This window comes from Hyaena hyaena, unplaced genomic scaffold, assembly GCF_003009895.1.
Source record: "Hyaena hyaena isolate Hyena2069 unplaced genomic scaffold, ASM300989v1 scaffold_588, whole genome shotgun sequence".
Taxonomy (NCBI): domain Eukaryota; kingdom Metazoa; phylum Chordata; class Mammalia; order Carnivora; family Hyaenidae; genus Hyaena; species Hyaena hyaena.
Genome location: NW_024081222.1, coordinates 1,031,802 through 1,042,774, shown reverse-complemented (window position 1 = coordinate 1,042,774; position 10,973 = coordinate 1,031,802). Strand labels below are relative to the sequence as shown.

General features: G+C 40.9%; 1 pseudogene; it reads right to left on the bottom strand.

The window, feature by feature from the left end:
- Positions 1-1,895: 1,895 nt before the first annotated feature.
- LOC120248486 overlaps positions 1,896-10,973 on the bottom strand; it is a 32,499-nt pseudogene continuing 23,421 nt past the window's right edge.

Below are 10,973 nucleotides of genomic sequence, written 5' to 3'. Positions count from 1 at the left end.
GAAAATGTGATTCTCAGAGCTAAACATGATGTTTAGGTGTGGTCTGACCACTAAAGAAAACAGAACAACCACTCTTCTCTTGATTGGTCCAATTAAGTACCTCAAGTCTATATGATTCAACAACTCAGCAACTCAGCTAAGAAAGAGCTCTGTCTACTTTTGTGTGTGTTATTGTAATTCAATTTTTTAATTTTAAGATAATTATAGATTTCCAGATAGTTGTAAGATACAATACAGAGAGAGCCCATGCAACCTTTACCTAGTTTCCTACAGTGGCAACATCTTACAATACTGTAATGTAATATTATAACCAAGATATTGACTGACACACTTATACAGTCAAGACACAGAACATTTGCATCACTATAACGAACCCTTATTTGCTCTTTTATAGTCACACCTATTTCTTCCTGCCCCTACCCTGTCCTTAATCTCTGGTAACCACTAATCTGTTTTCCGTTGCTACAATTTTATTTTAAGAATAAGTGGAAGCGCACCAAGCCTGTGACTTTGGCTCAGGTCATGATCTCACGATTGGTGAGTTCAAGTCCCATGTGGGGCTATGTGCTGACAGCCTGGAGCCTGCTTCAGATTCTCTGTCTCCCTCTCTCTCCTCCTCTTCCCTGCTCATACACTGTCTTTTTCTCTCTCTCTCGAAAGTAAGTAATTTAAAAAAAAATTAAAAAGAGTAAGTGAAATTGTAGGGTAGGTAACCCTTGGGATTATAATTTTCACTCACCATAATTCACCTGAGATTCATCCCAGGTTACTGTGTGCATCAACAGTTGTTTCTTTCCATTATTGAGTAGCATTCCGTGACATGGATGTACCAAAGTTGGTTTAGCCATTCATTTACTGAAGGACACCTGGGTTGTTTCCAGTTTTTGGCTATTAGTAAGAAAACTGCTGTAAACACTAGAAGCTTCTGTGTGAACGTAAGTCTACATTTTTCTAGGATAAATGCCCAGGAGTGCAACTGCTGAGTTTTATGATGGTTGTATGTTTAATATTTAAAGAAACCCCTGAATTGTTTTCCAGAATTATTTCCACCTATTTTTGATTCAGATCTGTAGTTAAGCTGGTGTTCCCCAATTCGAAGCCATAAAGGGTTTTGTGTGTTTTGGTGTGCTTGTGCATTTTTATTTTGGACCTGAATGCAATATGCACTTATCTCACTTAAATGTAATTTTGGTAATTTCATGCCAATATTCCAAGTCCTAAGATCTTTCATATCTGCTTTTTCTCATCCAACATATTAGCTATTCTTCTTGACTCCATTTTATCTGTACCTTTTGTAACCATGTTTATTAAAGCTTTCTTCACCCAGAGCTTGAGGGGGAAAATAATGGAATAGGACAAAACCCTAAAGGATAACACTGGAGACAAACTCTCAGGGTGCGTTTTATCAGCTGACCTACAATTTCTTTCCTGTCTATAAGGATAATATCAGGGTTAGAAGTTTCCAAAGGATTTGCAGAAGCCTGATTCCCTTGTATATAGTATTTCCATTCCTACCAATCAAAACACTTATAAAAGAGGGAAACATTTAAGTTCCTAAGTCACACTATTTCACTGTGAATACACTTTAATTCTTACTGAGAGACATTTCTTTTCACAGTTAAGAGAGTGAAGACTTTGATAAAACTACTTTCAACATGGTGGCTTTGCTTTTTTTTTTTAAAAAGAGAGAGAGAGAGTAAGAGCACAAGCAGGGAAGGGCCGGAGGGAGAGAGAGAATTACTCTTAAGCAGGCTCCATGCCCAGTGAGGAGCCCAGTGTGGGGTTGATCTCACGATAGTGAGATCGTGACCTGAGCCAAAACCAAGAGTTGCATACTTAACTGACTGAGTGTGGCTTGATTTTTCGATCATAGGCTGCAATGCCCATTTAGGGCTTCAAGATTTTGGAAACAGGATGATGACGATGATGAAGATGATGGTGGTGGTGACAGTGATGATCACAGCTAGCAGAGGCGGCATGCTTACTAGATGCCAAACATTTCTGACAACTATGAGGTTCTGTGTCATTTTTGTACCTGTATCTGGTTTATGAATAATTGCATCATTTATAGGGAATGTCAAAATGGGTGTTCTTTGTAGATGCATTGCATGACTGCCAGACACTTTAATCATAAGCTTTACTTGGGATTGTGCCTGAATTTTTGGTGGAAAGGAAAGTTGGATACTATAAAATCAAAGCCAAAGAAGGCTTTTGCTTAATTATCTGATTATTGTAGGTATAACAAAACTTGAGAAGCCTAATTACCTTAATTTTAGTCACTATGTATTATATCCTGGGAACATTTTATATCTCTGCACTTTTGCGTTTCAACTAACAAAACATGACAATTCAAATAATTAAAACTAAAATCCAAAGTTCAAAAAAGATGATATTTTAATTTCTTTATGTATTTATCTATTTATTATTACTTATTTATTTTATTTAGCTCTCTTCTGATTCTCAAGAAAAACCATTGGGTTAGTGATACCTGAAAGGATAAAGAAATATGCAATTTAAAGAATAATTATACAATGCCAAGGATATAATTTGATTTATACTGTTAAGTGTACAGGAAGAAACAGAAGCTGTATGATATTTTGAAGAGTGATAACAATACTTATGTGAATTTAATCATTTTATTAATAAAAAAGATTTTTAAAACATTGAAAATCAGCCTGGCTTAAGAATCTTTTGGTGGCAATTTAAGCAGCCATGGAAGATGGAAATCTGTACTATATTAGAAAAGAGAAACAATAAACAGCAAGACATCCTGCTCACATGGGAGCATACTACCTTAGTTATAACCAAGAGTTGTTCTGCCTCACACTATAATGATATTCCAGAATCAGATCAAGGAGCCAGTCCCAAAATGGGATTTAAAAAAAAACAAATCAGATCTTGAAGGAAGTCTTGGTTGACGTGTTTATTTACTCTGTTAAGTCCAAAGAGTATTAGGTGGCAGCTATACAGACTAATCCAATTGTTACACAGGAAGAACTGTGCTGTTTTTTAACATGTAACTTCTGGTTTGAACATGATACAGAAGGTACTGGAAGGGAAGAGGATATTAGTGGTCAAGGGCATAAATGCTGCTAAGATGAAAAGGCTCTGCTAGTTGATTTATTATCACACCGAAAGCGGTTAGTAGTCATGTGACCTCGTGTGAGTTTCACTTAGCGTCTCTTGAGACTCAGTTTCCTTTAAAAATTGGCAGTTAAAGGGGCTCCTGGGTGGCTCAGTTGGTTAAGTGTCCAACTTCAGCTCAGGTGATGATCTCATGGTTCATGGGTTCGAGCCCCGCATTGGGCTCTGTGCTGACAGGTGGCTCGGAGCCTGGAGCCTGCTTGGGATTCTGTGTCTCCTTCTCTCTCTGACCCTCCCCTGCTCATGCTGTCTCTCTCTCTCTCTCTCTCTCAAAAAAAAAAACATTTAAAAAAATGGCAATTAAAATCGCCTTGGAGTGTATATTGAAAAAATTCCTATTCCAGCATCTTGTAGTGTGCAGGGGGCAAATTATAGTCTTTTTGTCATTTACTACATTATAATAATGACTATTACTTATTACTTACTTATTGAGCATTACTATATCCTATCAAATCCTTACCATTCTACCAGGAAAATTCCCATTTTTCTCATTTTTTTGCAGATGGGGAAACTGAGGCACAGAAGCTAAGGGAATTAGCCAAGATTCCCAGGTAAAAGGGGCCAAGCCCATACATGAACTCTATCAGTGAGATGGCAGAAATCAAGGATGTTAATCACCACACTATACACACTACACACACACACACACACACACACACACACACACACTATGGATTTATATATAGTATAAATTAGCTTGCAATGAACTAGAAATAAGAAACTGGGGTAACCTGACTCGGGTACCCACCAACATCTCTGATTTCAGGCTAAATGGTGTTTGAGTTTCTCTAAACCCATTTTCTTTTCCTTTTTCTCAGCAAAAAAAAAAAAAATTTATTAATACTTTATTATCCTTTATAAACCTACAAATGGTGCTTTAGGAAAAATAACATTTTAAAAATGTGATGCTGTCTCCGTTCTAGACAATGGTCATTACGCACAGTGTGCCACCCTCTGCCTGGTACTGGTATGCGTACCGAGGCACCTCACACAGACCAATGCCTTCACCGTCATGGAGCTTCCCTTTTATTCTAACAGCTTGGTTGAGATATTATTTCCATACAATAATATTATCCTATTTAAAGTGTATGATTCAGTGATTTTTAGTGTATTTAGAGTTGGGCAAACACCCCAGAGTTAAAAGTTGAAGTTTAGAACATCCTCATCACTCCAAAGACAAATGCTGACTTTATTGACACTCACTCCCCCTCCCCCACCCCCAGTCATAGGCAACCACTAACACACTCTGTTTCTATAGGGTTATTACTGTGAACATTTCTACACCTGAAAGAAGTGGTCTTCTTTCACTCAGCACAATGTTTGCAAGGCTAATCCATATTATGGAATTTATCAATACTTCATTTTTAAAAAGATATTTTTATTTTTAAGTAATCTCTACACCTAACGTGGGGCTCAAGGCCACAACCCTGAGATCAAGAGTCACATGCTCCACCAACTGAACCAGCCAGGTGACTCTCAATACTTCATTTTATTTTTATTTTAAAAAATTTACTTATTTATTCTGAGAGAGAGAGAGGGAGAGGGAGAAAGAGAGAGAGAGAGAGAGAGAGAGAGAGAGAGAGAGAGAATGAGCAGGGGAGGGTCAGAGAGAGAGGGAGAAAGAGAATCTCAAGCAGGCTCTGAATCCCATGAACTGTGAAATCATGACCTGGGCTGAAATCAAGAGTCGGATGTTTAACCAACTGAGCCACCCAGTCACCCCAAGATTTTTTTTAAGTAATCTGTACACCTAACATGGGGCTTGAACCCACTACACTGAGATCAAGAGTCACACACTTCACAGACTGAGCCACCCAGGTGGCTCATTTTAAAGCCTGAATAATACTGCATTGTATGGAGAGACCACATCTTACTCTTTCATCAGCTGATGGACATTTAAGTTATTTCCATTTTGTGGCTATTCTGTATGATGCTGTTATGCATTTTGTATACACTTGTTTATAAATTTTTGTGTGGTCATGTGTTTTTGTTTCCTTGGAATGAAATTCCTAGCAGCAGAATCGCTGGGTAATCTGATTACTCAATGTTTAACACTTTGAGGAACTTCTAAACTGTTCTCTAAATGGTCATAACATTTTACATCCTTACCAGTATGTATGAGGGTTCCAGATTCTCCACATCCTCACCAATGTTTATTATCCAACACTTGTTATTGTACATATTTTTGTTTCTGTGGTGTGAAGTGGTATTCCATGGTGTTTTTAAAAATTTTTCACTGGGTGTTATATGGAAACCAACTTGACAATAGACTATAGTAATAAAAATACATAAATAAAAATGTTTAACATTTATTCATTATTTTCAAGAGACGGAAAGAGACAGAGCACAAGGAGGGGAGGGGTAGAGAGAGAGTGAGACACAGAATCTGAAGCAGGCTCTAGGCTCTGGGCTCTGAGCTGTCAGAACAGAGCCCAACATGGGGCATGAACCCATGAACTGTGAGATCATGACCTGAGCCAAAGTTGGACGCTTAACCAACTGAGTTCCCCAGGTGCCCCTTGATTGTGGTTTTTTTTTCTATTTATTTCTGAGAGAGAGAGAGAGAGACAGCATGAGCAGGGGAGGGACAGAGAGAGAAGGAGACACAGAATCTGAAGCAGGCTCTAGGCTCTGAGCTGTCAGCACAGAGCCCGACGCAGGGCTCGAACTCACGAGATGTGAGATCATGACCTGAGCCAAAGTCGGACGTTTAACCAACTGAGCCACCCAGGTGCCCCTTGATTGTGGTTTTGATGGCATGTCCCGAACAGCCAACGATATTCAGCTTTTTTTCACATGCTATTGGTCATTTGTATATCTCCTTTGAAGAAATGTCTATTCAAATCTTTTGTCTCCCTTTAAATTGGGCTGTTTATCAGGGCACCTGGGTGGCTCAGTTGGTTAAGTGGCCAACTCTTAATTTTGGCTCAGGTCATGATCTCATGGTTCATGAGTTCGAGCCCCACATTGGGCTCTGTGCTGACAGCATGGAGCCTACTTGGGATTCTGTCTCCCACTCTCTCTGCCCCTCTCCCTCTTGCTCTCAAAATAAATAAAAATAGGCTTTAAAATAAATAAATAAATATATATATTATACATATATTGGGTTATTTATCATTATTTATTATTGGGTTATTTATCATTACTGAGCTGCAACTGTTCTATGTGTACCCTAGGTATAAGTTCTTTGTCAAATATATAATTTGCAGATATTTTTCTCTCATTCTAGAAGTTGTCTTTTAACTTTCTTGTGGTATTGTTTGAAGCACAAAAGTTTTAGCCCATTTTTATTTATTTATTTATTTTTATGGTAAAATATTCATGACCTAAAACTTTGTCATTTTAACCATTTTTAAATGTGAAGTTCGATGGTGTTAAGTACCTTCCAATGTTGTGCAACCATCACAACTGTCCATCTCAAGAAGTTTTTTCACCTTCCAAAATGGAAACTATATACCTCTTAAGCACTAACTTCTCATTCTCTTCTTCCCCTCAGGCCCTGGCAACCACCATTCTACTTTCTGTTTCTAAGAATTTAACTACTCTAGGGACCTCATATGAGGGGACTCATATAGTATCTGTCCTTTTGTGACTGGCTTATTTCATTTACCATAATGTCCTTAAGGTTCATGCATGCTGTAACATGTGCCAGAATTTCATTCCTTTTTAAGGTCGAATAATATCCCATCATATGTATATACCACATTTTGTTTATCCAGTCACTCATTGATGGAAAAAAGTTTTTAATTTTGATGAAAACCAATTTACCTATTTTTTTATTGCTTGTGCTTTTAGTGTCATATCTAAGAAATCATTGCCTAAGCCTAAATTATGAAGATTTACTCCTGAATTTTCTTCTCAGAGTTTTATCTCTCACATTTTGGTCTATGATCTATTTCAAGTTAATTTTTGTACATAGTATGGATATCCAGTTGTCCATGTACCACTTGTTGAAAAAAATTCTTTCCCCCATTGAATTGTCTTGGCACCTTTGCTGAAATTCAATTAACCAGGGGCACTTGGCTGGCTCAGTTGGTAGAGTATGTGACTCTTGATCTCAGGATCGTGAATTCAAGCCCAACATTGGGTGTGGAGCCTACTTGAAACAAAACAAACCAAAAGCAACAGAAGAAGAAGAAAATCAATTAACTTAAACATAAGATTTCATTTTGGGATTCTCAATGCTATTCTCATTTCCTTATCTTTAAGTGAGCAAATTGATCTAGATTATAGTTACTCTAAATTTGCCTGATCAGAATCACCTCTCGTGTTTATAAAAACAGTCATTCCCAGTTATTTTCCTTGGTGATTCCAACTCAGTAGGCTCGGGGATAAAGCTGGAATCTGCCTTTCCTGCACTTTTCCTTAACTCAGTTACCAGCATCACATTTTACCTGGTTGCTCAGACCAAAAACTAGAACATAGTTGTGCTAGTTATTAAGCTACTGTCTGTTATTCCCAAACTTACCCTTCTCTACTCTGCTCAGAAGCTGGGGCTGGACCTCTGAAAACCACATATCTCCATGGCAGCTGCTCTGTATTGTTCTGCCAATAGGAGGTGTGAGGGGGAGACTGAAAAACGAGGGGGAGGGGAGAGAAGGACTTGCCCTTCCCAGTTTGTTCCTGACTATGTTTTGGTTCTGTGGGCATCCTGCCAGGGTGGCATCTTCACTCCAGTGGCAGCAATTCCTTCCCATTACCAGCAATTAAATCTATTTTGTAGGGTTTAAAAAATATATTTGTAGAAACGACTTTATTTAAACCCCAGTAGCAAAGACACCAGCACCAACCAACCAGTCAGCACCCTCTTGTCAGATATCTGGGTCCATGCCCACAGGGCACTACTCTGAGCTCAGACACCAACACCAACACCAAATATGCAGCATCTCCTCAGATGTCTAAGTTTTAGCTCCCCGAGGTTACTACTCTAAGTTTCTAAGTTTTAATACTCCTAATAACTTCCCTTTGTTCTATTGACCCTATGCTTGGGAGCTGCTTCCTGGAATTGCTTCCCCCCATAGTACTTTAGAGATTGTGTTACATCTTTCCAGTTACTTATATAACAACCAGTTAATTTTAATCTTTAAAAAATATTTTTAGATGTTTATTTTTGAGAGAGAGAGAGAGAGAGAGAAACAGAGCGTGAATGGAGGAGGGGCAGAGAAAGAGGGAGACACAGAATCTGAAGCTCTGAGCTGTCAGGACAGAGCCTGATGTGGGGCTCAAACTCATGAGCCATGAGATTATGACCTGAGCTGAAGTCAGACACTCAACTGACTGAACCAACCAGGCACCACACAACTAGTTAATTTTATATATGAAATTCCTTCCTTTTTGACTTCTACTACATGAAGGAGTACCTTGTTTGGAAATTGCTTACTGAACAAGCAGCCCTAGGTCTGTGGTCCTTTAGAGAAGAGAAAGAAACAAGGGATTCTCTATCATTGTCCCAGCTTCCTACCTAGAAGTAATCCCCACTCCATGGTTCAGAGAAGAGGAATCCAAGCAGAGTCTATTGTTCTCACTGAATTGAGAAGACAGAGACAGATATTTGGATATCCTGAAGCAACCAGATTTTGCAGAGCAGACTACCAGGAAGAAGGGAGTTACACAGAAAAATAACTCACAGATCTTCATAACAGTCCTGTTTAGTCATTGGCTATGACTGCTTTGGACATGCATAGGTGGAAACTCCATGAAGCCAGGCAAAGAACAACTATTAGAGAGAAACAATTCTTGGGGCTAGGAGATACATGTGAGTTCCAAGTAGCCTAAGTGGAGTGAAGTAGATGAACACTTGGGCCGTTCCATAGAGAACGGGGTCACACTTTGATAATAGGGTTTAATTATTCCTAGAGTAAAAGCTACTCTGGGGTGAGGGGGGCAAGATGGAGGAGAGGTAGGGAGCTCGTACATTGCACTCGTGCCCATATCTCGCACGGAAAAGATCTGAAGCCATATGAAACCATACGGAATCCAGGAGATTGGGAGAAAAAAGAGGCAGAGTCCACTGAGAAAGCCTTCTAACGTGAGTGCGAACTGGGGAAGATAAAATCAGGCCGGGATCAGAGACGCAGAGGGATGGGGGAGATCCCCCTCTGCGGGGAGTGAGAGGGGTAAAAGAGAGGGTCTGAAACTGCTCAAGACACGGTCCCTGTCGCTGTGAAACAGAAAAACCTCCGCTCGGGGCACAGAAGGACCGTGCGTGCCAAATCCCTGCACGCCAGATCCCCGCGAGTCAACTCGTCCCGGAGGGACCGCGCACTGACCGCTTCTTTGTGCTCCTGGCTGGCTAGACCCTTAGAGGAGCTGTGCGCCTCCCCGCCATTGTGCTCCTCGCTGGCCAGACTCCTGGAGGAGCTGGGCGCACGCACATACCGGGCGTCCACGCTCCTGGCTGGCTGGAACTCTAGAGGAAGGCAAAGAGCTTAAAAACTGGGAGATTTGCCCGCGAGTTCGTGTTTTGGGTGACGAGCCACAGAAGGACCTGGTTTCCCTCTCTCCAGCGGCCCAGCGCACCCCGCAGGCAAACCCCTGTCCAGTCTCGCCAACCCGACCCAGAGGAGAAGGGAACAGCGATTCTGGCTCCACCCCCAGGGCTAGGCAAGAGGCTTGAAATTGCCTGAGGGGATCGCCTTCGAGGTTGTGCCTACGGCAATTTCAGTGGGGCGCACGAACTGGGATTTGGCCTGGGTTAAAGAGCGCAACCCACGTAGGCTGCGCCGCCGGCCCAGGGAGTTTACACACCCCAAAAAGCGAGGTGTAGGGGCGCCTGGGTGGCCTAGTCGGTTAAGCGACCGACTTTCGCTTAGGTCATGATCTCGCGGTTCGTGGGTTCGAGGCCCGCGTCGGGCTCTGTGCTGACTGCCAGCTCAGAGCCTGGAGCCTGTTTCAGTCTGTGACTCCCTCTCTCTCTCTGACCCTCCCCTGCTCACGCTGTCTCTCTCTCTCTCTCCTAGACATAAATAAAACATTTTAAAAATTTTTGAAAAAAAAAAAAAGCGAGGTGTAGCGCTTGGTTAAAGAAGGAACTGGAGCGCCTCCACTCTTCTCCCCACAACCTCCAAGGCAGAACTCTCGCCTGACACATTGGATCACACCACACCCATCCCTACTTGAGAGCTGCCCTCCCCCACCTTTTTTTTCCTTTTTTTTTTTTTCCCCCAGAACACTGACCTGACTAACTCTGGTCACCGGCTTGCTTAAACATTTAGTCACATTTAGTCCATTCTGTAGACATAAATTCTACACCTACCGACCTTTTCATCTCTGTCTCTCAGGAATAATTAGACTATATAGTTTCTCTGGATGACACCAGCATCCTTATATCACATATCCAACCATATTCCACCCTTTAGCAATTTGAAAAAATCTTCTTATCCCTTCTCCCTGTTTTTTCTATTTCCAATTTTGCCTCATTCCGCCCTGTCTTCTCTCTCTTTCTCTATGCTCTTCAACCAGCACTGTATACACCCAGCTATTTAATTGTAGCTGGGAAATCCGGTTATATGCTTTAAACCATTCTTTGTCCATCGGTTTCTTCTTTTTTCCTTTTCTTTTCTTCTTTTTGACCTTTTTTTTTAATTTTTTTTTTACAAATAGTTTATTGTCAAATTAGTTTCTACATAACACTCAGTGCTCATCCCCAATGTGCCCTCCTCCATGCCCATCCCCCCCTCCCCCCACATCCATCAGTCCTCAGTTTTTGTCAGCATTCAAGAGTCTCTCATGGTTTGCCTCTCTCCCTTTCCCCCACCATTTCCGCCCTTCTTCTCCCCCTTGTTCCTCCGTCAAGTTCCTCCTAATCCTCCTATACGTGCAAACATATG